The sequence below is a fragment of the Ovis aries genome, chromosome X, assembly GCF_016772045.2.
Source record: "Ovis aries strain OAR_USU_Benz2616 breed Rambouillet chromosome X, ARS-UI_Ramb_v3.0, whole genome shotgun sequence".
NCBI lineage: Eukaryota > Metazoa > Chordata > Mammalia > Artiodactyla > Bovidae > Ovis > Ovis aries.
Genome location: NC_056080.1, coordinates 137,323,092 through 137,350,840, shown reverse-complemented (window position 1 = coordinate 137,350,840; position 27,749 = coordinate 137,323,092). Strand labels below are relative to the sequence as shown.

At 40.5% G+C, this 27,749-nt stretch overlaps 1 pseudogene; it reads left to right on the top strand.

The window, feature by feature from the left end:
* LOC101103457 (MAGUK p55 subfamily member 7-like) overlaps positions 1–27,324 on the top strand; it is a 78,340-nt pseudogene extending 51,016 nt beyond the window's left edge.
* The last annotated feature ends 425 nt before the right edge of the window (positions 27,325–27,749 follow it).

The following is a 27,749-nucleotide window of genomic DNA, read 5'->3' as shown; positions in this document are numbered from 1 at the left end:
AAGAGGCATGATATGCAAAGGTTGCCAGGCCCTGCAATGTTTGGATAAGAGAGGGCTGCACAAATAAATGTGGTCTATTGAATACTACCTTCTTTCTCCTGAGTCCAATTCTCTTTGGTAGCAGTGGAGCCCCATGATCTTAAATGGATTTAATTCAACATAACTCTTTTGCTATCCTCTATTTTGGTATGAGTCGATTATAGGTATTCCCAAGGATGAAATGTTATATAAATGAAAAATGAAATGAGCAAACTCTTCTTGAATGTTGACTCCTTTCTTCTGGGGACCCCTACAGACTCTTCACCATGCTCTTTGCAGTGTAAAGTTAAGTGGGGTTTAACTAAAATGGGTTCAGTTCAGTTCAGTTCAGTTCATTCGCTCAGTCGTGTCCGACTCTTTGCAACCCCATGAATCACAGCACACCAGGCCTCCCTGTCCATCACCATCTCCTGGAGTTCACTCAGACTCACGTCCATCGAGTCCGTGATGCCATCTAGCCATCTCATCCTCAGTCGTCCCCTTCTCCTGCCCCCAATTCCTCCCAGGATCAGAGTCTTTTCCAACGAGTCAACTCTTCGCATGAAGTGGCCAAAGTATTGGAGCTTCAGCTTTAGCATCATTCCTTCCAAAGAAATCACAGGGCTGATCTCCTTCAGAATGGACTGGTTGGATTTCCTTGCAGTCCAAGGGACTCTCAAGAGTCTTCTCCAAACACCACAGTTCAAAAGCATTAATTTTTCGGCACTCAGCCTTCCTCACAGTCCAACTTTCACATCCATACATGACCACCGGAAAAACCATAGCCTTGACTAGATGGACCTTAGTCGGCAAAGTAATGTCTCTGCTTTTGAATATGCTATCTAGATTGGTCATAACTTTTCTTCCAAGGAGTAAGCGTCTTTTAATTTCATGGCTGCAGTCACCATCTGCAGTGATTTTGGAGCCCCCAAAAATAAAGTCTGACACTGTTTCTACTGTTTTCCCATCTATTTCCCACGAAGTGATGAGGCTAGATGCCATGATCTTCGTTTTCTGAATGTTGAGCTTTAAGCCAACTTTTTCACTCTCCTCTTTCACTTTTATCAAGAGGCTTTTTAGCTCCTCTTCACTTTCTGCCATAGGGGTGGTGTCATCTGCGTATCTGAGGTTATTGATATTTCTCCAAGCAATCTTGATTCCAGCTTGTGTTTCTTCCAGTCCAGCGTTTCTCATGATGTACTCTGCGTATAAGTTAAATAAGCAGAGTGACAATATACAGCCTTGATGTACTCCTTTTCCTATTTGGAACCATGGGTACCAAAGCCTGATTCCACGTTATGACTCAAAGAAATCTCAGAGCAACTGATTCTACCCCCTCGTGAAATAGGTATATAAAGCCCTTCTAGAAAATCTGTCTGTGGTTAACAAAAACAAAAAAGTAACACAAAAAAATTTTATCTGTAGATTCATTTCCAAGTGTGGAGTAGAAATAACACCTGATAATTAAGAGATGGTCATCTTATTTGAGAGCCACACTTTAGCAGGAAAAAAAATAAAAGGGCAATCAAGAATGACCCAAAGAGAAATAAAATTCTGGTTTTCCAATAGACATGAGTCGAAGGATAAAAGGTCAACAAACTTTCTTTTCCTACACTTGCATTTGTCTTGTTCTCATTTTAACCTATGCATTGCTGTGTTCCCACTTAACCCCTGGATAAGTAGGACAGATGTTGATTAATATATCAATGATTTCCATGGAAAAAAGAATCATTACAGCAATAGTTAATGCAATTTCCCTAAAAATAAGACTTGGTCTCTTAAAAAAAAAAAAAAGATGGAACTCAAGGTTTAAAACCCAGAATAATCTTACATTCTGTCTTTATAAAACAAAACAAAATAAAACCAAACAAAAACACTTGCTGTCCTCTAGAATTGTTATTTATGTAATAAACACATCTTTGTCACAGTGAGGCATGTTATAGAATAAACTCACTGGGTCATCTCCATTTTGAAGCCACCATAATTTGATGCTGCACAGAGAAGTAATTAGGTGAATTTGAAAGCATAGTCTTAGGGGAGGAAAATAGGGCAGAATATATTCCAAGAAGGGATTGCAGGCTGCCTTAGCCACCACTATTACACACAAAAGAATCTAAAAATAAAGATGGAGAACAGGCTGTTGAGGACTCTGTACTCAGTAGCTTGTAGCTTGCCTTGTCAGTCTAGTGTTTCTGCTTTCAAATTCTGGAAACTCTCTACCCTCAGACTGGGGAAATACTTTGTCAAAAGCTCAATTCTCAGTTTCCACAGCCGAGACAGACTGTAAACTTAGCTTTATAGGGGAATGAGGCTTTCATCTTTTTCTTTCTTCTTTTTTTTTTTTTTTAAATTGCCTTCTCCAGTGTCCCTTATGCCCACACTCCTAACTCAAATTTGGAATGTGTAAATGGAAGGATAAAAAAAAAAATTCCACTGGAAGGTTCACCTTCCCAAAGTAAAATAAGATCTTAAGTGTATGGAAACAGGTCCTGAATTCAGGTCCTGAAATCAAATAGAGCTGAATCTGTGTCCCGTCATCTACTGTGTGCCACTTGGAGTAAGCACCTGGTTCAGCTCCCCATTTAGCTCCTGTCTAACCCCATGGAGCGGAGAAGGCAATGCACCCCACTCCAGTACTCTTGCCTGGAAAATCCCATGGAAGGAGGAGCATGGTAGGCTGCAGTCCATGGGGTCGCTAAGAGTCGGACACGACTGAGCAACTTCACTTTCACTTTTCAGTTTCATGCATTGGAGAAGGAAATGGCAACCCACTCCAGTGTTCTTGCCTGGAGAATCCCAGGGACGGGGGAGCCTGGTGGGCTACCGTCTAGGGGGTCGCACAGAGTTGGACACGACTGAAGCGGCTTAGCAGCAGCAGCAGGAATCCCACAGAGAACAGGGCCTGGTCTATAAGTAAAAACTTGCAAGTGCCTTTTTGCTGAAAACGATTAACTTTATTGGCACAGAGCCTGCAGTTCCTACAACAGCAGGAGGGCAGAGGCTGTGGAGAACCAGGTCATTGCCATTAAGTGGCCTCATCTGTACTTGTAGTTCCCGAGGCTGGGGAAAATTCAAATTTGGGAAACAATTCTTTACAGCTCTCTCTCCTCTTTGAGGCTGTGTCTAAGGGTCTTATTTTTTTTTTTTTCTTCATAGCCGTGATGATGCTTTCCTACAGAGCCTGGATCAGAGTGGGCCCTCAACACATGAATGAATGGAGCATAGCATCCAAGGCAGGGAACCAGGATCATCTGAGACTCGGGCTTTGGTACCCAAGTTCTCCAGACATAACAACTGAGAAGTGTGGGGCAGTCATGGTGGGGAAATACTCCAGGAGGTCAGAACAGGATCAACTTGGATGATAAAAATGCAGGTGCATCATGCCACTGACTACTAATGCATGTGCTCCTAAGTCAAGTGGATTTTAATGCCCATGGGACAAAGTTCAATGTGTTATAGGGAACATGAGGAAGAGACACGAGGCCTTCTTGAGGATCCACTACCACCTTGGATTCTCTGCAGCATTATTTTCCTGTTTGGCACACTCCTCCCTCCTGGTGCATTTTCATCAAGACTCCAGAAAGCTTTCCTGTTTGCATCACTTCCTTGTCCAGGAGAATGGCTTGGTTGACCTGCAGAACTCACCCTGACTGCAGAGTCTCTGGACTCCTCTGAGGAAGATAATGGTGTTTCAAAGGACAGGTGCTGAATCAATCTTGGCATGCCAGGCTAGAATCAGCAAGAACAGCCATCAAGGATGGGACTATGCAGGATTCTTTTTTTTTTTTTTTTTTTACGGTTTTGCGCACCTGCTACTAACCACTTATTCACCTGCTCAGCGTCTTGGCAGGATTTTTTTTTTTTTTTAATGAGACATTCACTAGGTGTATTTGGCAAATGATCTGTAGAAGCTATTTATTCTCTGCCTCCAAGGACTCTCAGGCTCCCATCAAATCATCCAGGCCTTTGCTGTTCCCTTCCTTATTTCTTGCCACCTGGTGTCCTGTCAGGCCAATTTTTGACTGCGGTGGTTTTTATCTGCAGAGTTGTGCCTGGCAGAATCACCTCTCCTGGCAAAGCTATGCTCTAGAGACAGTGACAGACATTTGGGCAATGGACGGCAGGGCCATGGCCCTGGGCTTGAGTGTCCTGCAAAACTGCTGTGTACATACAACTGACCTGCAACACAGCACGCCTGGGGCTGTCTTCAGCAGTAGCAATCCTGCATGAGTTGTCCCTCCAGGCCACCCGTCGCCCACACTGCTTGTGTACATGCCAAGTCTCTTCAGTTGTGTCCAACTTTGTGCAACCCTATGGACTACAAGCTTGCCAGGTTCCTCTGTCCATGGGATTCTCCAGGCAAGAATACTGGAGTGGGTTGCCATGCCCTCCTCCAGGGGAGCTTCCCTACCCAGGGACTGAACCCATGTCTCCTGTGGCTCCTGCATTGCAGGCGGATTCTTTACTGCTGAGCCACCTGGGAAGCCTGTTTCTCCCTCCTCCCCCACTACACCCAGCATAATGTAGAGGTTAGGAACCTGGGCCCCCCTATCAGGCTGTTTGACTCCAAATTCTAGTTCCATCCCTTATTACCTCTGGGACCTTAGGCAAGACTCTTAACTTCCCTCAGCCTGAGTTTTTCTCTGTTGGTATCCTGTGAGGAAATCACACTGTCTCCCCTCCTTGACTACTGTGGGGGATTAAATTAAATAATTCCAGTAAAGCATTTGGCACAGTGTCTGGCAAATCAGAAGTGCTCTACAAATGTTAACTCTTCTTTTAAAATTCATGGAAGTGTTTTTAGAACTATGGGGATTTCACTTCTGTTGCTTTGAGTTTGTACTTCCCTGTGGGGTTTTCTTGGCCTTAGTCTCTGAGGGATGGAGCATTTCAGGCGGAGGTTTGGGAGGAGTGAGGCAATGCTACTGGAAGGTACTTTGAGACCTGAAATAAAATTCCCCAAGCTGGAGGCATAATGTTGGGGGATTAGGCAGTTTACAAGCTAGGAAATGATGGTCTCTGGGCTCTGCCAGCATCTCCTGTAGTCTGAGTACTCTGTTCTGCCTAAGGCCTCCCCTGGCTGTTCAAGCATCTGCTTAGACTGTATTTGTTTGTCTAACTGCCAGATCCCGGGGCACTCAGATGCTTATGTTCGTCTTGAAGCTGCTTTAGTATTTACTAGCTTAAACAAACAAACAAACAAACAAACAAACAAACAAACAAAACTCCTCAGAATTGAAATATGATAACCAACAGTAAAATAAGGGTAATGATCCAAAATCAGGCAGGTGAAATCAGGAGGCCATCACACTTATAACTGTGGACCCAAACAACCATTTAGAAGTTCAGGCAGCAATAGAAAATTCTTTAGAATGAGCCAATTAACTTTGCAGCACATTGTAATTTTTGACATGCCTTTAGCATAGCTTTGTCAGCACTACCGAATACAAAGCTTTTAAAGGCTGGCTTTTGTGGAGAATGGGTTGATGTATCACTACCTTTCTTGGGAGTGAATCAGAAGCTCTCTCTTACTTTGGTCACTGTTTCTGAAAAATGTATTAAGAATGAAGAAATGAAGAATTAAGAATGAAGAAAAATGTATTACCATGAAGACAATTAGTTTTATATGCATATTGTCACCCTGCTGATTTAACTTAGATGCATTATATAAGCATATAAGCTATAACTATATAGCATTTCATACATCATGCAAAATGCTGGGCTGGATGAAACACAAGCCGAAATCAAGATTGCTGGGAGAAATATCAATAACCTCAGATAAGCAGATGACACCACCCTTATGGCAGAAAGCAAAGAACTAAAGAGCCTCTTGATGAAAGTGGAAAAAAAAAACAAAAAAACAAAAAGAGGAGAGTGAAAAAGTTGCCTTAAAGCTCAATATTCAGAAAACTAAGGTCATGACATGCGGTCCCATTATTTTATGGCAAATAGATGGGGAAACAATGGAAACACTGAGAGACTTTATCTTGGGGGGCTCCAAAATCACTGCAGATGGTGACTGCAGCCATGGAGTTAAAAGACACTTGCTCCTTGGAAGAAAAGCTATGACCAACCTAGAAAGCATATTAAAAAGCAAAGACATTATCAACAAAGGTCCATTTAGTAAAAGCTATGGTTTTTCCAGCAGTCATGTATGGATGTGAGAGTTGGACTATAAAGAAAGCTGAGCACCAAAGAATTGATGCTTTGAACTGTGGTATTGAAGAAGACTCTTGAGATTCCCTTGGACTGCAAGGAGATCCAACCAGTCCATCCTAAAGGAAATCAGTCCTGAATATTCATTGGAAGAACTGATGCTGAAGCTGAAACTCCAATACTTTGGCCACCTCATGTGAAGAACTGACTCATTGGAAAAGACCCTGATGTTGGGAAAGATTGAAGGTGGTAGGAGAAGGGGACGACAGAGGATGAGATGGTTGGATGGCATCACGAACCCGATGGACATGTGTTTGAGTAGGCTCCAGGAGTTGGTGATGGACAGGGAAGCCTGGCATGCTGCAGTCCATGGGGATGCAAAGAGTTGGACATGACTGAGCAACTGAAGTGACTGACTGACTTAAAATTATGACTTCCCTTTTCATACTCAATGATCTACAAATTTTCCACAGTCAAAGATATTTTCTGGATCACTCTTTGACACCTAAGAGGCTCTAACGTATGTCCCTACATCACAAAGCCTTTGAGAGGGCGTGTGTGCATGCTAAGTTGCTTCAGTTGTGTCTGACTCTTTGCGACCCCATGGACTGTAGCCCTCCAGCCTCCTCTGTCCATGGGATTCTTCAGGTAAGAATACAGGAGTAGTTTGCCATTCCTTCCTCCAGGGGATCTTCCTGATCCAGGCATCAAACTGGCATCTCTTATGTGTCCTGCATTGGTAGGCGGGTTCTTTACTGCTAGCTCCACCTGGGAAGCTCCTTTGAGGTGGCAGCATCCTCTAAAGCAGAATGGCCTAAGAGTTAAGAGAAGAGAGAGTTGGTACACCAAGCCTATAACTGCCTTAGGAAGCCCTACAGACCTCCAGATGAACCCATGAGGGAGTGATGCTACTTTTGCAACACTGGAGACACAGTTACTAACACCAAAAAGAGATGTTCAAGAGTGCTAGACACAAAGAGGGGATCAGAATTTTTTGGAAGGGGGTTAGAAATTAAACAGCATGAGTCTGAATGGTCCTTAAGAGAAGAATGAATCTAGGAGGCCCTTGTTTACTTGCTAAGCCATGTCTGACTTTTATGACCGCATGGACTGTAGCCCGCCTGGCTCCTCTGTTCATGAGATTCTTCAGGCAAGAATACCTGAATGGGTTGGTATTCCCTCCTCCAGGGGATCTTCCTGACTCAGGGATCAAACCTGCATCTCCCGCATTGGCAGGCAGATTCTTTTACCACTAAGCCGCCTTCCTTGGGTCTGGTGTTTTATTCAACCGGCAATCAAGAAGTAGGCTAAGCTTGGCAAGCATCCAGCTTCATCAGTCTGATGACGACTATGTTGTCTTCAGCGGCTTCAACATAGCCCTTAGCAAGATCCGTATAGATTTTGGTTCCTACAGTTGCATATACAAGAAGGTGAGCTTAGGGTTTTTTTGTTTTTGTTTTTTGCTATCATTTTAATTCTAAATCTTGACCTTCACCCTGTCTGGAAACTTAATGTCACATGGTCCAAGCCTCTGTATTTTATAGATGGGGAAATGCAGTGGAGAGGAGGGGTGATTTGCTCAAGGTCGCACAGCTAGTGTGCAGGGGGCCTGGGGTACAATCCAGTGTCCTAACTCCCTATTCAGTGTTCTCTGAAAGTGAAGTGAAGTGAAGTAGCTAAGTCGTGTCCGACTCTTTGCGACCCCGTGGACTGTAGCCCTTCAGGCTCCTCCGTCCATGGGATTCTCCAAGTATCCCCCAAAGTAAGCTTTTCTTGCCTCACCAACCCAGACTCTTGTTTAGATCTATGCAAACAAAGCATGTGGTAATGATTTTGAGGAGCTATCAAGAGTCCTGAATACACTGCAGTGTGGAAATGAAGTCTACAGCATTTTGATAAAGTTGCCACTTTTGTTCTTCCACTAAGGATTTGCCTCTGGAAACCTCTCAAGGAGTTAAAATTCTCTACAGTTGTCAGTAATTGTGTGTATGCATAAATAGGCAGAGCAATTCAATAGAGGAGTTAAATAAGTGATTAAGAGATATCTTGAAATCAATGAGAAATTGTCTTAGCTTAGCATAAAAGAAGGCATTTTGTTGTTGTTATTGTCGTTGTCAAGAGAAGCTTATTTTCCCTACGTCTTTTGATGCTTTATTAATTGTGATAAGGATGGTTAAAAATTATATTTTCCTCTTAGGAATGGCATATATTTAGAAAATTTCAGCTTGCCTGACGGTCAGTGATTTTAAGAATATTACACACAATATTGAGATCTATATTTTTTTCTCCTCATAACCTTGGTATGAATTCCAAGTCCAGTAATATCTAGTTCACTGGGATGTTAGTAGAGTATGTCCCTGGAAAAATCTCAAATATCCTATGCTTTGTAAATAAAAAAGAAAGCAAATAAAGTGTAGACCCTTAAGAAATCATACGTTTTTTAAGCTTGGCAGGAGAGAACAGTTCTCACACTTCAGCCCAGGGCTTGTGAAAACACAGATTGCTGGGCACCTCTCCTGGAGTTTCTGATCTACCAAGTTCCCAGGTGATGCTGATGCTGCTGATTCAAGGACTACACTGTGAGAATCACTAGTTAAAAAGCAAAATCCAGGAGAGGGGCCCAGCAATCTGTGTTTTCACAAGCCCTGGGGATATATGCATATGTATGGGTGAGTCACTTCACTGCTCACCTGAAACTATCACAACATTTTTAATTGGCTACATCCCAATACAAAACGTTTTTTGTGTTAAAAAAATTAAATATTAAATTTTTTTTCAAAAAGGAGAAAAAAAATAAACTAAACCTTCTACTTTACAGCATCCCTAGAGAATTACACTGTGCTTAGAGAGCTGATGGAAATATATGGCCTGGAGTCAAAGAAATGGGGTCCCAGTGGGCAGTGAACTCAGGCTCATGACCTAGGCCACAAACCCAAGCAGTGGGTTACGAGCAGAGACCACACTTTGAGTATGATTGGTGGAGAGACTGCAGAGGTGAAAAGCTTCTCAGGGAGCTCCTAGCCCAGTAAAGGGCATGAGTACAGAAACAGGTGGTTTATAATACAGTGTGATAAACTTTAGATATGGACTATATTATAAAGGTGGGCTTCCCTGGTAGCTCAGTGGTAAAGAATCTGCCTTCATTGCAGGACATGGGTTGAATCCCTGGGTTGGGAAGAGCCTCTAGAGAAGGAAATACCAAACCATTTCAGTATTCCTGCCTGGGAAATCTCATGGACAGAGGATCCTGGAAGGCAACAGTCCATGGGGTTGCAAAGAGTCAGACATGACTTAGTGACTAAACAGCAACAATATAAAGATAGTATGAAGAGAATCATACCTACTATTGAGTATTTTCTGTATATCACAGTGAATGCATGGTGCATGCTGTTGTGTCTGACTCTTTGCCACCCCATGGACTGTAGCCCACCAGGCTCCTCTGTCCATGGAATTCTTCAGGCAAGAATACTGGAGTGGATTGCAATTTCCTTCTCCAGGGGATCTTTCTGAGCCAGGGTAGGAACCCAAGTCTCCTGCATTGGCAGGTGGATTCTTTATCATTGCTCAACCTGGGAAACCCATATCAGAGTATATATCCTCTAAATTGTATTAGGTATTTTCCACAAATAAGCTAATTCAGTCCTCAACAATCCAAAGGTAAGCACCATTAGTATCAGCATTTTAGAGATGAGGAGACTAAAGCCCAGAGAGGTTAAGTAACTTGCTCGAGGAAAGGACAGATAGTAAGGAGCAGAGGTAGGCTTAGAATTAAAATCCAGTCCTGTACTCTTATTCACTATGCTACATCCTCAGAAAAGACTACAATCAACTCTTAGGTTGAGAGAGAGGGATGGAGAGAGAGAAAAAAAGAGCAATGTGGGGAGGAGAAAGAGAGAGAAAGGGAGGGGAGAGAGAAGGAAAGAAATGATTAGGCAACAGATTCTAAAGATGACATCTGAGCTATGTATTGATGAAAAATAGAAAATAGCATACATTTGTATTGGGGGGCATTCTAGATATAGACTGTGATGACTTGGAAAATACTCCTTGATTGGGATTAACAGATGAAGAAGATAAAGGGTGGGGGTTGATAGAGAAGAATAAACAGACATTTCAAAAGGTCTAGTGCAGCCTAGCAAGCAGAATGTTTCCTTGGTGCTACCAAACAGACCACCACAAAAGTACCTGGGGCAGTGTCAAGGCCCTACTGAGATGGAAGGCACTACCAGACTGGAGCCGTCAGCTACATAATCTCTAGAGTCAGTCTGAGTTAATTTGCATCTCTTCCATTTATAAGCTATGAGGTCTCGGTCAATTTCCCCAACTACTTTGGGTATTCATTGTTCCTCTCGATCATTTGCTGGTCAGAGCATCTTCTCAGATTGCTGTTGTAATGCCTAAGTGAGGCAATACACATAGTCTCCACAGTACTGGACAAGCAGTAAATTCTTAATAAATTGTAATTTTATAAAACAGTAATTTCTAATATACCACATGTCAAGCATCATTCTAATATGGTGGTTTACAAAATGTGGTTCCCCAGACCAGCGGATTCAGAATCATTTGGAAACTTGTTAGAAGGGTGCTGTCTCTGGCCCCATCCCAGAGCCATTGAATCTGAAAGTCAGGGGATGGGAATCAGCACTCTGTTTTAGCAAGTCCCTCCAGGTGATTGTGATGCCCACAAAAGATTGAGAATCATTGTTGTAAGCATTTCATGTGAATTGACTTCATTACTTTCTCATGGCAACCCAATGAGGTAGGTACTATTTTCTCTATTTTAAACATGAAGAAACTGAGGCATCAAAAAGGAAAGTAAGTGACAAAGGTGAGATAGCCAATAAGAAGTGGAAACAAAGTTTTTAACCTCATTTTAAAATTTTCAAAATTTCAAAAAATTTCTTCAGACAAGCCTTTCTGTCTCTTTTTACTTCCTCCCCTTTTCTGATATCATAGCCTGTTCCCATGTCTTTGTGCCTTTAGTGTTCTGCGCTAAAGCAAAACTACCACCTATTGCTTTATCTACACCTTTCTTGGCCCCAGTTGCTCTCGAACATCCATAATGCTTGGCATGAGGCTAGTCAGAGATGAAGGGGTGGGTGTACTGGCCATACCACTGGAGTGATTCTTTGTGTATTGCTTGCTGAGGTAGAGAAGTCTGACATAGAAAACCCCATTGTCAGCAGTGTCAACTTAGATTACAAAGGACAGTGACTGTTTGGGGAACCATTAGACAAATTATTTTGACCTGCTCTAACAATTTAAATATCTTTCATTTTATTTTGCAAATAAAAAAATTTGAATTTCATCACTTGACCACACCATGAAACCATCTCTGGGCAGAAAGTACAATCCCGAGTGACCTTGAGCGATCAGATTTTTATCAATATGCTCTTAATCAGCAAGCATATTAAAGTCTGAATAGCATGAACTCTGCAGCCTGAAATGGTAATGGTGCCTGTTCTCCTTTCCTTAGTAAGCATACCTAACCTTCTTTATTTCTTAGCCACTTTGACGGATTCTTTTCAGGGCTGGCCAATATGTCATTAAAAAACACAGAATAAGCACTTTGAGCCAGATCTGAAGATTCTGATCATTTTGACCCCTACTAAAACTGGCTCCTCTTGAACAATTATAACAAATACTCTGCTAACTTTGGCTCTTAAATATTCAGATGGCAGCCATGCCTTATCTCTATACAAAAGGAAAAGGGAAAACCTAATGATCATCAGGGAGTGGATGTTTGTCAGAGTTTCTTGCTGATTATGACCTTTCTGGAGAGAAAGTTAAAATATGTAAGTATGTAGGAAAATATCCGATATTGTCATAGCACTACAAAGGAAGATGGAGATTATAGTTAAAAGAAAGCAATTCCTAAAGAACCATATTATATTCTAAAATGTATTTTTGTACCTTAAATAAATATTTCAAAATATCCTACAAGCTCCCTCTTGACAGATTTTTAGAAAGAGGTGTGGTAGTCATTAGTTCTTGTTGTAAACACTTTTTTTTTATTGAGGGGAAATTCATGTAACAAAATTAATCATTTAAAGTGAATAATTCAGTGGCATTTAGTACATTTCAGTGTTGTGCAACCATGACCTCTATCTAGTTTGAAAACACTTTCATCACCTCAAAAGGAAACCCTTTACCAATTAAGTCATTATTCTCCACTCTCTTATCCCCCAAGCATCTGACAACAATCGATCTGCTTTCTATATCTTGTGAATTTATTTATCCTTGATATTTCATAAAAATGGAATAATACATATAAAAGGAACAACATAATAGGTGACCCTTTGTGTCTGGCTTATTTCACTTTGCATGTTTTCAAGGTTCATCCATGTTGCCTCATGTATCAGTACTTTATTCCTTTTTTATGGCTAAATAATATTTCATTATATATATTTACCAGAATTTGTTTACCCATCATCTGATGGATATTCGGCTTATTGTGAACGGTGCTGCTGTGAATTCATGTGTATTGTATTTGAATATCTGTTTTAAATTCTTTGGAGTATGAAACCCAAGAGTGAAATTGCTGGGTGATGTGGTAATCCTATATTTAACTTGTTGAGGAACAACAGTAGCTAAGTCAGTTTATGTTCCCACCTGGAGTGTATGAGGGCTCCAATTTCTCCAAATCCCCACCAACACTAGTTATTTTCCAATAATTTTTTTTTAGCTATCTTGGTGGTGGTTTAGTCACTAAGTTGTGTCCGACTCTGTCACCCCATGGACTGTAGCCTGCCGGTTCCTCTGTCCATGGGATTCTCTAGGCAAGAATGTTGGAGTGGGTTGCCATTTCCTTCTCCAGGGGATCTTCCTGACCCAGGGACTGAACCCAAGTCTCCTGCATTGCAGGCAGATTCTTTACCAGCTTAGCTACGAGGGAAGCCCTTTAGCTATCTTAGTGGGTGTGAAATAGTAACTCATTGTGGTTTGTTTTGCATTCCCTAGTGACTAATGTTGTTGAGTATCTTTTCACGTTTTTGTTGGCCATTTGTATATCTTCTTTGTAAATGTGTCTACTAAAGTCCTTAGCCCATTTTTGAACTGAGTAGTCTCTTTTATTGTTGAGTTTTGATATATATATATATATATATATATATATATATATACACTACATACTAGACTCAACAGATACATGATTTGCAATTTTTTTCTCATTCTGTAGATTGTCTTTTGATCACAATAATTTCATTCTCCTCTTTTAAATCATGTTATTGTACTACATTTCTCCTTGATAAGAGAAGTAATGTGTGGAAGAGCTTCTAGGTGGAATTTCTAGGAGGTAGTGTGCTATATGATGTAAGTAAACCCTAGTGAATGTCCCAGAAATAGGTAACACTCTAGATCACTTCTGTCAGCTTGAGTTCTGGAATGAAGACGACCTGTAGTACAGTCTACCAGTTAAGATCAGTTCAGTTCAGTTCAGTCCTTAGTTGTGTCTGACTCTTTGTGACCCCATGGGTTGCACCACGCCAGGCTTCCCTGTCCATCACCAACCCCCGGAGTTTACTCAAACTCATGTCCATTGAGTTGGTGATGCCATGTAACCATCTCATCCTCTGTTGACCCCTTCTCCTTCTGCCTTCAATCTTTCCCAGCATCAGGCTCTTTTCCAATGAGTCAGTTCTTTGCATCAGATCACCAAAGAGTTTAGGCTTCAGTATTAGTCCTTCCAATAAATATTCAGGACTGATTTCCTTTAGGATGACCTGGTTGGACCTCATTGCTGTCCAAGGGACTCTCAAGAGTCTTCTCCAACTCCACAGTTCAAAAACATCAGTTCGTTGGTGCTAAGCTTTCTGTCCAACTCTCACATACATACATGACTACTGGAAAAACCATTGCTTTGACTAGATGGGCCTTTGTTGGCAAGGTAATGTCTCTGTTTTTTAATATGCTGTCTAGGTTGGTCATAGATTTTCTTTCAAGGAGTAAATGTCTTTTAATTTCATGGCTGCAGTCACCATCTGCAGTGATTTTGGAGCCCCCCAAAATAAAGTCTGTCACTGTTTCCCCATCTATTTGCCATGAAGTAATTTACATATAAGCAAAAAAGCTTTGTTTTAGTTTTAAATTTTCTTAAAGTTGCTTATTGAAGAGACAATTTTATGCCTCCATTAAGTATTCTTGACACTCTTGTCAATTATTAGTTGACTTAGTTCTCATCTTAAACTGAATCTCCCGACCCATGCAAACTACATTACAGAATTGGGGGCCTATGTAGATTTTATGCAGTTTTGCAAAGAAGGTGAGGATAGCTCAACAATTTCAGAAATTATTGTTCCTAGAATATGTCTTGTGGTAGAGAAGGACTGTACAGTATGGCCTCACAGGCTGTGTGCTACAACTGAATGACACTTCCAGGACTAGGGTCATGGGGTCCTCAAAATATGACCAATGGACCAAATCCAGCCACCACCTCCTTTTGTAAATAGTTTTATTTAAGCACATCCATATTTACTGATGCATGGCCTACAAGCTAAAAATATTTACTATGTGTTCCTTTATAAGAAAAACAAACAAAAAAGCCATCCTCTGACTTGAATAACATACAACAGACCTTGTCTTTAGGCCTTGTGGCCTTGTGAGAGTTGCTACATGTGCGGAAACTGACTTGAAATTGACTACCCTTACCTCTGTTGCTGCTGCTAAGTTGCTTCAGTCCTGTCTGACTCTGCGACCCCATAGACAGCAGCCCACCAGGCTCCCCCGTCCCTGGGATTCTCCAGGCAAGAACACTGGAGTGGGTTGCCATTGCCTTCTCTACCCTTACCTCTAAACAATAGAAATACAACAGGCTTTTTTTTGCCCCTTTTACTTGCACTTGGGGAGCATGCAGATCAGTGACCATAGTTTCTATAACCATTAAGGGAAGAGGGTGTGGGTGGGACAGGAGTTCACAGACACACAGAACAAAGATGAGTGACTCACACTTGTTAGATTCCTCACACCATATTGTCAGCAACAGTTCTAAGTCACTATGAAAAACTGAGATAAATGGAAAGTCTTTTCATCCATGCAGGTTCTTGCTGCTTTATCTTCTGTTTTATGCTATTGTTGTTGTTCAGTCACTCAGTCATGTCCAATTGTTTGGGAACCCATGGACTGCAGCACTCCTGGCTTCCCTGTCCTTCACCATCTTGCGGAGCTTGCTCAAACTCATGTCCATCGAGTTGGAGATGCCATCCAACCATCTCACCTTCTGTCGTCCCCTTCTCCTGCCCTCAATCTTTCCCAGCATCAGGGTCTTTTCCAATGAGTCGGCTCTTTGCATCAGGTGGCCAAAGTATTGGAGCTTCAGTTTCAGAACAGTCCTTCCAATGAATATTCAGGGTTGATTTCCTTTAGGATTGACTACCTTGATCTCCTTGAAGTCCAAAGGATTCTCATGAATCTTCTCCAACATCATAGTTCAAAAGCATCAATTCTTTGGTGCTCAGACTTCTTAAGGGTCCAACTCTCACATCCGTACATGACTACTGGAAAAACCATAGCTTTGACTAGATGGGCCTTTGTCGGTAAAGTAATATCTCTGCTCTTGAATATGTTGTCTAGGTTTTTCATACCTTTTCTCCCAAGGAGCAAGTGTCTTTTAATTTCATGGCTGCAGTCACCATCTTCAGTGATTTTGGAGCCCAAGCTAATAGTCTCTCACTGTTTCCACTGTTTCCCCATCTATTTGCCATGAAGTGATGGGACTAGATGCCATGTTCTTAGTTTTCTGAATGTTGAGTTTTAAGCCAACTTTTTCGTTCTCCTCTTTCACTTTCATCAAAAGGTTCTTCAGCTCTTCTTCGCTTTCTGCAATAAGTGTGGTGTCATCTGAATATCTGAGGTTATTGATATTTCTCCTGGCAATCTTGATTCCAGCTTGTTCTTCATTCAGCCTGGCATTTCTTATGATGCACTCTGCATACAAGTTAAATAAGCAGGGTGACAATATACAGCCTTGACATACTCCTTTCCCAATTTGGAATCAGTTCCAACTGCTGTACTACATCTTGACCTGCATACCGGCTTCACAGGAGGCAGGTAAGGTAGTCTGGGATTCCCATCTCTTTAAGAATTTTTCAGTTTGTTGTGATCCACACAGCAAAGTCAAAGGCTTTAGCATAGACAGTGAAGCAGAAGTAAATATTTTTCTGGAATTCTCTTGCTTTTGAATAGATGGTTTTCTATATCTGTTGTACTTAAACTTAACATTTTAAAATTATACACACGTATCCATTAATCTGGAGAAGGCAATGGCACCCCATTCCAGTACTCTTGCCTGGAAAACCCCATGAACGGAGGAACCTGGTGGGCTACAGTCTGTGGGGTCACTAAGAGTCGGACATGACTGAGCGACTTCACTTTTACTTTTCACTTTCATGCTTTGGAGAAGGAAATGGCAACCCACTCCAGTGTTCTCGCCTGGAGAATCCCAGGGACGGGGGAGCCTGGTGGGCTGCCATCGATAGGGTCACACAGAGTCGGACAGGACTGAAGCTATTTAGCAGCAGCAGCATCCATTAATCACATTACTGGACTACAGTAAAAAAAAGCAGATTTATCAATCTATACTGATGGCTAATAGTCTTATGAGGATGTACGGTATAAAAATATTTACTTGGAAAGTTGCACCTGATTACTTTTTCTAGGTGGTGAACTTGTTGAAGACAAAGACTATATCTTATACTGCTTTCACCTAAAGAGGATTAAGTGCTAGGCTGCTCAATAAAAGTTTGTGAATATGGAATAAAAATAACATAGTCTAACTGGGCAATCAAGCAAGATTGAATGTTTTCATTAATTCATTGCTTTAAGGAGGGAAAATTTCAGAAAATTTTCTACTTCTTATAATTTTATGTGTTCTCTTATAGAAATAAATGTAAGTGAAATAGTAATAAACTCAAATAAGTGCAACTAGAATGGTGTATTTGCTGTTAAAAGCACACATAAGGCCTATTACGGTAGACTATATCCATGATCTGTAGTCATAGCCATATTCATAAAGAGCTCAGGGACTTAAGCATGCTTGAACTGCCCCAGACTAACAAGGCAACTCTGTGCTCTATTTCTTACAAATGGCCTGTCAAAAAAAGAAAAAGTCAGAGCCTGTCAATAGCAGAAAACTCAAGGTCCAATTACTCAGAAAGATGACGCTTTTTTATAAACTCAAATATGCTTTAGAACCAAATGTGAATTGTGATTCCAGTCTACAAAGTTGATTCATGAAAGGCAGTAAAGCTAGCATAATGCCAACTATATACTACATAGGGAGCCCCAGCTCTGCCTTGGTTCCTGACTCATTTGCAAAAGGTACAAAGCCAAAAGATTAATTCAATAATTCTTCCCACCATATGCCAGACACTATTGAAAGCATTATAAGTACAATGTTGAATACTATAAGCAAAGTCCATGCCCTCAGGGAGTCTGTATTCTACCTACTGGGGAAAGACATATTAAGTAATTAATTTGTTTCAATATAATAATCATATAATAAGTGATAAAGTACTGGGTGCTATGAAAGCATAGATGAATAATATTGAAATGACAGTGAGAGATCACGTCAGACCTCCCAGAAAAATTACACTAATATCTAATAGATGGATTGAAGTTGACTCAGCATAGAGGGAAGTGGGGAGCTGAGAAGAGTAGAGGTGAAGAATATTCCAAGGAAAGGGAACAACAAATGCAAAGGTACCAAGATGGAAGCAGCTACAGAGGGGAAATTAGAATTTTAGACAGAATAGATGAGTTTTCAGAAAAATGTATATTCACAAAAAATAACTTGAGAAATAGCCTGACTTAGTAGTCATGTATGGATGTGAGAGTTGGACTGTGAAGAAGTCTGAGCACTGAAGAATTGATGCTTTTGAACTGTGGTGTTGGAGAAAGCTCTTGAGAGTCCCTTGGACTGCAAGGAGATCCAACCAGTCCATTCTAAAGGACATCAACCCAGGGATTTCTTTGGAGGGAATGATGCTAAAGCTGAAGCTCCAGTACTTTGGCCACCTCATGGGAAGAGTTGACTCATTGGAGAAGACTCTGATGCTGGGAGGAATTGGGGGCAGGAGGAGAAGGGGACGACCGAGGATGAGATGGCTGGATGGCATCACGGACTCGATGGACGTGACTCTGAGTGAACTCCAGGAGATGGTGATGGACAGGGAGGCCTGGTGTGCTGTGATTCATGGGGCTGCAAAGAGTCGGACACGACTGAGTGACTGAACTGAACTGAACTGAACTACATAAAATTAGGCTTAAGAGGTAGGTAGAGGCGATGTCATGAATAGTTGTGTGCTGAACATTTTGAACCACATTAATAATTTTAGAGCAATAAGATGTCATAAAAGGATTTTGAGCAAGATAATAGCATGATCAGATTTAGGTTTTCTTTAAAAATACCACCAGTCCCAGGAGTAGAGACAGAGTGAAGACAGGTTGCCCAGTTGAGATACAATTCACTTCTTTCCTTGGCCATGTTTTCATTTGTAGGGGGCATTGTGCAGTGTAATAACTACTACTGATGATAACTAGTAGCTTCACATGTAGTACATTCACATGTAGAAGAATGAAACCCCTACCCTATACCACTTACAAAAACTAACTCTAAGTAGACTAAATGTGAAATGAAAGACTGAAAAAACATAAAACTCCTAAAAAATGATAGGAAAAAAAGCTGCTTGACATGGGTTTGGCAATGATTTTTTGGATATGATATCTATGAGCAAAAGCCACAAAATAGAAAATACATATAGTGAGACTATATCAAACTAAAAAACTTCTATACAGCAACAGAAATGACCAACAAAATGGAAAAGCAACTAACTGAACAGGAGGAGATATTTGCAAATGATATATCTATTAAAGGGTTGATGTTCAAAATATATAAAGAACTTGCACAACTCAATTTCCAAAAAACCAGAAACATGAAAAGAGGATAAATATCCCTAATTATTAGAGAAATGCAAATCAAAACCTCAATAAGATATCACCTCACATCTGTCAGAATGAAAGTGAAAGTCGCTTAGTCGCATCCGACTCTTTGTGACCCCATGGACTATACAGTCCATGGAGTTCTCTAGGCCAGAATATTGGAGTGGGTAGCCTTTTCCTTCTCCAGGGGATCTTCCCAACCCAGGGATTGAATCCAGGTCTCTTACATTGCAGGCAGATTGTTTACCAGCTGAGCCACAAGGGAAGCCGAAGAATATTTGAGTGGGTAGCCTATCCCTTCTCCAGGGGATCTTCCCAACTCAGGAACTGAACCAGGGTCTCCTGCATTTCACATGGATTCTTTACCAACTGAGCTATCAGGGAAGCCATCTGTCAGAATGGCTATTATCAAAAAGATAAGTGTTGGCAAAGATATGGAGTAAAAGGAACACTTGGGCACTGTTGGTGGGATTGTAAATTGGTTTGGCTCCTATGGAGAACAGAATGGAGTTTCCTCAAAAAATTAAAAATAGAACTATCATATGATTCAGCAATTCCATTTCTGGGAATATGTCTGAAGGAAACAAAAGCACTGTGTGGAAAGATATGTGCACCATCATGGTAAAATAATTATTTAAAATATCTAACCCATGGAAACAACTTAAGTATTCCTCAATGGATGAATGGATAAAGAAGTTGTAGTATGTATATTCAATGGAAACATTGTCCAACTCTTAAAAATGAAGAAATCCTGTCATTTGTGACAGCGTGGATGGAACTTAAGGGCGTTATGCTATGTGAAAAATACTGTACGTGAAATATAAAAAAATTTCTTAAAAAAAGAGAGGAAGAAGGAAAAAACAAACTCATAGAAAAATAGACTAGATTTGTAGGTTATCAGAAATATGGATGGTGAAAGGGTAGGGGAATTGGATGAAGGCAGTGAAAAGGTACAGACTTCCAGTTATAAGATAAATACATTCTGGCAATGTAATGTGCAACCTAATGACTGTAGTTAACACTGCTGCTGCTGCTGCTGCTGCTAAGTCACTTCAGTCATGTCTGACTCTGTGCAACCCCACAGACAGCAGCCCACCAGTATCCTCTGTCTCTGGGACTCTCCAGGCAAGAATACTGGAGTGGGTTGTCATTTCCTTCTCCAATGCATGCATGCATGCTAAGTCGCTTCAGTCGTGTCCGACTCTGTGCGACCCCATGGACAGCAGCCCACCAGGCTCCTCTGTTCACAGGATTTTCCAGGCAAGAATACTGGAGTGGGTTGCCATTTCCTTCTCCAGTTAACACTGTTACAGGGTATATGAAAAATTTTAAGATAGTATATCCTAAGAGTTCTCATCACAAAAAGAAAAATTTCTTTTTTTTTCTTTTTAAAAATTTTGTATCTATATGAGGGCTTCCCCAGTGGCTCAGATGGTAAAGAATCCATCTGCCAATGCAGGAGACATTGGGTTCAATCCCTGATCCAGGAAGATCACACACGCTACAGAGCAACTAATAAGCCCACGTGCCACAACTATTGAGCCTGTGCCCCAGAGCCCAGGAGCCACAACTACTGAGTCCGTGTGCCAAAGCTACTGCAGCCTGTGTGCCCTAGAGCCCATGGTCCCCAACAAGAGGAGCCACCACAATGAGAAGCTCACACACGGCAACTAGAGAGTAGTCCGTGCTTGCCGCAACTAGAGAAAAGCCTACACGTGCAATGAAGACCCAGTATTGCCAAAAATAAATAAATAAAAACCTCTTGTTAAAAAATTCTGTATCTATATGAGATGATGAATGTTAACTGAACATTGTAGTAATCATTTCACAATATATGTAAGTCAAATCATGATGCCATGTACTTTAAACTTATACAGTGCTATATCACAATTATACCTCAATAAAAATCAGGGGAAAAAATGAGAGCTAAAAGATAAGTACCGTAAAAGTAAGCTAAATAAAAGAAAGTGTTAGTTGCTCAGTTGTGTCTGACTCTTTGCAACCTCATGTAACCCGCCAGGGTCCTCCTTCCATGGAGTTTACCAGGCAAGAATACTGAAGTGGATAGCCAGGCCCTCCTCCAGGGGATCTTCCTGATCCAGGGGATCAAACCCGGTCTCCTGCATTGCAGGAAGATTCTTTACCATCTGAGCCACCAGGGAAGTCAAGCTAGGAAAAGAGGGAGGCAAAAAGTATCGTAGGCAGAGGAAACAATGTGTGCAAAGATTGGTATTTCAGAAAGAGCAGCATCCACGGTAGATACGATTCATAGCCTCAATATCTTTTCTTACCCAGAATATGATTTCAATTTTGTTCAGATATCCAAATCGATCTCTGGATAATCAGGAGAATTTTGATTAGTTTAAACTAGTGTGTGGCATTTCCTTGGTGACTATTATTTGTTTAGCCCAATACAATTTAAAGGGAAATATGTAGTCCATGCTTCAAGGAGAGATTTTCCTTTCTCTTTCTTGCTGGATGTGATTTAAACAACAACAACAACAACAACAACAACTTATAACCCTTATTTCCCTTACTACACCAGCCTTAACATGACAAACTGTGGGGAGCTTAACACAAAACTGAAATAAACTGAACTATTTCATAGTAGTAATTGAGTGACTTGATTTCTATCATATCTAGAGCCTTCTATTCTTTGGACTTCTAGTTTCAATTCATATTCTCATTACTTGAGCTAGTTTGAGTACGTGTTTTCTGTCTAAAGTCACAAGTATTCTAACTGATAGAGTATTTGACAGGGTAGAAACAATTCAGTATAACAAGACTATGAAGTGAAACAAAATACAGCTGGAGGAGCAGGCAGAGGCTAAGTCTGTGGGCCTTGTTTCTGCAGGCAATACACACTAAGTTCAGGGCATCTATATAGAAAGAGTTCTTCCACCAAAGGCACACAGTGAGGGAGAGAAAGATATAGCAGACTTACGCCATTTAGAACTTTGTTCTTATAAACACCAAAGCTCAGTCCATTTAGTTACTTTATTGTGGTTACATTACATGCATTTTATTTTTATTCTATATCAGAGATAAGTTATATATTTTGTGAGGGTTGAGTAAGTGCCTTTTGAGTACAGTAAGGGATATGGAAATAATACTGGAGAGCTTGATACTGTTTAGGGGTCACAGTCAAATCCTAAAGGCCTTTAAAAAATTATTCCAGGATGAAAAAAAAAAATGTAATAAGGTAGGAAGAACTGATCTAGAGGATCAAAACTTTCCAATTACATGAAGAACAGATCAAATAAAATGAAAAACCAAAGTTTAGAAGAAAACTGTTAGCTGAAAAAGGTCAATATAATACAAAATAAATTAGGCAAGATCAGACATTTCCTGATTAAATTTTTAAAATTCATGTCTTATGAATATCTAGCTATGTAAAACATTACCCTATTTACATTACTGATATTTTCAGGAGAAAGAATCAAGAAATACCTAACACTGACAAGATAAAAATAGGTATATATATGGCAGAAACCAACACAATATTGTAAAGCAATTATCCTCCATTTAAAACTAAATTTTAAAAAAGCACTTTAATCTAAAAAAATTTTTTTTAAACACAAAGGTAAATTTGTAAGATGCTTAATTTCTTCCAAATATCTGAACAAAAAACAAAGAAAAATATAGTACATTAAATCAACAGCATAAAGATATGAAAATATTAAAGCAAAAAGAGGCTATTGAGGATAAAGCAAATATAAATGAGTTAACTCCTCTAATAAAGTTTCCGACTGAATTGACAAGAAAATACTATTTGCAACTTATGAGAGACATCTAAAGTACCTTAGAAGTTAAAACTAGTTTTTAAATGAGCAAAGATATAATAGAAAAATATAATAAAATGTATAGGTGGTGATGAATAATAATCAAAGAATAATTCAATAAATGAGGCAGAGTCACTTTACATTGAAAAACTAGGATATGGTCAGTGAATAGCCTTACATAGTAATTAACAGTGTGGCCAGATTCTGCACTACTATTTTCACATGCATTAACTAATTTAATTTTCAGAACAACACAATGTGGTAGACATGGTAATTATTCCCACTTTACAGATGAAAAAACTGAGTACAGGGAAGTTCAATGAATTGTTCAAAGTACTCACTGTTAAGAGCACATCTGGGATTTGGACCCAGGTCTTTATGACTTGAAGAGCACTGAGACACTACCTTATTGTATCTGAAAGGTTAATCCTTGCTTACTAAAAATGCAAACTCCAGGAGTCACCTCAGATGTATTCTAGAGCTCTGAAATTTGAATTTTAACAAGTACTCCAGTCTATTCTTATGCATGCTAAAATTTGAGAGCTGCTGCACTACATGTGCTATGTCCAAGAAAATGAGACAAACACAATTTAAGTGGAAATCTCTAATCTGCCTTTTCTGTCTTAGATTAAGTAGAAAGAACAATAAATGATTTAAATATTAATCAGGCTGTCATAACAAACTAAAACTACAGAGAATATATATTACTTTCAACCACTCTTTTTACATTTACAAAACTGATCATACATTATATTCTAAAAGAAAACAAATCTAAAATCTGTGATGATAAAGACCACAGTATTTGATCACAATCTGCTAAAACTAAAATTTAACAACAATTGAAAGGAAAAGACACAACTAGTTATAATTAAAAGCAAAACACATTCCTAAATAACTACAGATTGTCCCTAACTTATAATGTTCAGACTTAAGATATTTTGACTTTACAGTGGTGTAAAAGCAGTACACACTGAGTAGAAACTGTACTTCAAATTTTATATTTTGATCTTTTCCTGAGCTAGTGATATGTGGTATGATATGCTTTCATGATGCTGGGCAATGGCAGCCAGCCCCAGGTCCCAGTCAGTCATGAGATCATGAGGATACACAACTGACACAGTTACAAAGCATACACGGTTCTGTTTTTCACTTTCAATATACTATTGAATAAGTTACAAGAGATATTAAATACTTCATTATAAAAGAGGCTTTGCGTTAGATTATTTTGAACAAATGTAGGCTAATGTAAGTGTTCTAACCACACTGAAGGTAGGCTAGGTTAAGTGATGATGTTCTGGAACTCAGGTGCCTTAGATGCATTTTTGACTTAACAATATTTTAAACTTATAATGGGTTTAGTGAGATGTAGCCGCATGGTAAGTTGAGGAAGATCTGTATTTAATCAACTAAGAAAATCCATAGATACAACTATAGAACTACAATGAGAATAATAAACATAAAAATGTTTGAGTCCACCCACCAAAATGAGAAAGATAGAAAATAACAAGTGTTGGGCTCGTGAGTTTTGCGCCTGCCATGGCAGCACTGAACCCGCAGGCTGCTGATTGTCCTTAGCAGTGGCTGCGGTCGCAGCCTCCGTACTTCCGCCCGGCCTGCAGACACCGGAGAGGTGCTCCTGCCGTGGCCATAATGCACGGGGACACACAGACCTTCCAGGGGAGTGAGTTGGCAGCACCCGGCTGGCCTCAGCATCACGCCTGCTCTGTCCACAGGCTCAGGGAGCAACACAGGTCTGTATGAGCTGTTGGTGGCTCTGCCAGCCCAGATGCAGCCACACGTGGATAGCCAGGAAGACCTGACCTTCCTCTGGGATGTGTTTGGTGAAAAAAGCCTGCATTGACTAGTCAAGATTCATGAGAAACTTCACTACTACGAGAAACAGAACCCCATGCCCATCCTCCAGGGAGTGGCAGGCTTGGCCGATGATCTGGCGGAGGAGCTTCAGAACAAGCCAATAAACAGTGAGATCTGAGAGCTGCTGAGAAGCTACTGTCAAAACCCAAGGTGAAGGCTTTGCTCTCTGTGCATGAGACTGTGGCTCAGAAGAAATCCTGTATTGCCTCCTATGCCCGATGACACTGATGATGAGGAAGACTCGGTGAAAATCATCTGCCCCACCAAAAATAGAGAACCACTGAGAGCCACTATTAAAAAGGATGAACAGACTGGGGCCATCATAGTGGCCAGGATCATGAGAGGAGGAGCTGCAGACAGAAGTGGTCTTATTCACATTGGCGATGAATTTAGGGAAGTGAATGGGATACCTGTTGAGGGTAATAATCCAGGAAATCATCCCGATCTTGGCTCAGTCTCAGGATGCAATAACGTTTAAGATTATACACAGCATTAAAGAAGAGAGGCCATTGAAGGAAGGCAAGATGTTTATCAAAGCCCTCTTTGACAATGACCCTAATGAGGATAAAGCAATTCCATGTAAGGAAGCCGGGCTTTCTTTCAAAAAGGGAGATATTCTTCAGATTATGAGCCAAGATGATGCAACGTGGTGGCAAGGAAAGCGTGAAGGAGATGCCAACCCCAGAGCAGGACTGAATCCCTCTAAACATTTCCAGGAAAGGAGACTGGCTCTGAGGCGACCAGAAATATTAGTCCAGCCCCTGACAGTTTCCAGTAGGAAATCATCTCCTTTTAGAAGAACTTTCCATCTTAGTAGGAAAGATAAGAAAACAAATTAGTCCATGTATGAGTTCAAGAAGAGTGACCAGTATGACACAGCTGATGTGCCCCCTTATGAGGAAGTAACACCATATCACAGGTAGACAAACGAGAAATACAGACTTGGTTGGTATTGGTTGGTCCTGTTGGAGTAGGTTTGAATGAAGTGAAACAAAAGCTGCTGATCAGTGACACACAGCAATACGATGTGACAGTGCCCTATACTATCAGACCAAGAAGAAGCTAGGAGAGTGATGGTGTTGAATATATTTTCATTTCCAAGCATTTGTTTGAGATGAAATAACAAGTTTATTGAGTATGGTGAATATAAAAACAGCTATTACAGCACAAATATAGACTCAGTTCGGTCTGTCCTGGCTAAAAACAAAGTTTGTTGGATGTTCAGCCTCATACAATGAAGCACTTAAGGATACTAGAGTTTAAGCTGTATGTGATATCTATAAAGCCTCTGTCAATAGGGCGTTTGAGGGAGACAAGAAAAAATGCAAAGATTATCTCAGGCAGAGACAACCAAGGTGCTGTGAAGCCCTTTATGGAAGACAACTTTTAAGAAATGATTAAATCTGCTCAGATAATGGAGAGTCAGTATGGTCATTTTTGGGACAAAACTACAGTAAATGATCTATTTCTGCTCTATTGAATATGCCAAAGCCATTGACTGTGGGGATCACAATAAACTGTGGAAAATTCTGAGAGAGATGGGAATACCAGACCACCTGACCTGCCTCTTGAGAAACCTATATGCAAGTCAGAAAGCAAGTTAGAACTGGACATGGAACAACAGACTGGTTCCAAATAGGAAAAGGAGTACGTCAAGGCTGTATATTGTCACCCTGCTTATTTAACTTATATGCAGAGTACATCATGAGAAATGCTGGACTGGAAGAAGCACAAGCTGGAATCAAGATTGCCGGGAGAAATATCAATAACCTCAGATATGCAGATAACACCACCCTTATGGCAGAAAGTGAAGAGGAACTAAAAAGCCTCTTGATGAAAGTGAAAGTGGAGAGTGAAAAAGTTGGCTTAAAGCTCAACATTCAGAAAACGAAGATCATGGCATCTGGCCCTGTCACTTCATGGGAAATGGATGGGGAAACAGTGGAAACAGTGTCAGACTATTTTTCTGGGCTCCTGGGTCCTGGGTGTTCTTTGGAAGGAATGATGCTGAAGCTGAAACTCCAGTACTGTGGCCACCTGATGTGAAGAGTTGACTCATTGGAAAAGACTCTGATGCTGGGAAAGATTGAAGGTGGGAGGAGAAGGGGACGACAGAGGATGAGATGTCAAATGGCATCATCAACTCGATGGACATGAATCTGAGTGAACTCTGGGAGTTAGTGATGGACAGGGAGGCCTGGTATGCTGCAGTCTATGGGGTCGCAAAGAGTTGGACATGACTGAGCGACTGAACTGATAGTAAATGATGATCTCGCTGTGGGCTTCAATGAGCTGAAAACAACTTTTGAGAAATTGGAGACAGATACTCATTGGGTTCCAGTGAGCTGGTTACATTAGTAACTAAGGGAAGTTTTCCTAATTATCTTTTTTTTTCATTTTTTTGTGGCGTGCATGATTAAATCAGTTACCATTTTGGTGGTAGGGTTTTTAAAATCTATATCACTGTTAGAGATGTACAATCTTGGTTAAAACTGAATGTTTGTTTTGTATCTTTTTACAGTCTTATTTCAAACACAGTGTTTGAGTATAAGATCCAGAATTAAAATGTACTCAGTACTATATTCTGAGCAGAACTTTGAACCTTCTGTCTTGAATACAGAGCTCTTACCTCCAAGAGGCGGTTGAGCTTTTTATAGAGAGAGTTAGCTAGAGAATGTTCATGGGTGTCCAGTGCTTCCGCTGGTCTCAGACATGGTCGCTGCCTTTGCATTTGCATGCTAGCCATGGAAGATGCTATGTTTACAGCCTTGAGCAACTCCAGACAAGACAGTTTAGGTGTAGTTTGGGTGGATCATCATAGATGCACGTGGACCGGCATTAAGGTGGAGTCCTCTTACTATCCTAAAAGTGTGACCGTTTCTCTTACATAGACACAGTATAGTCACAGTGTGTGCACTCAAGAATCTCTCTTTAAAGGAATTATTGAAAATCTGCCTTAGTGAGTGGCCTTCATGTTATAGTTTG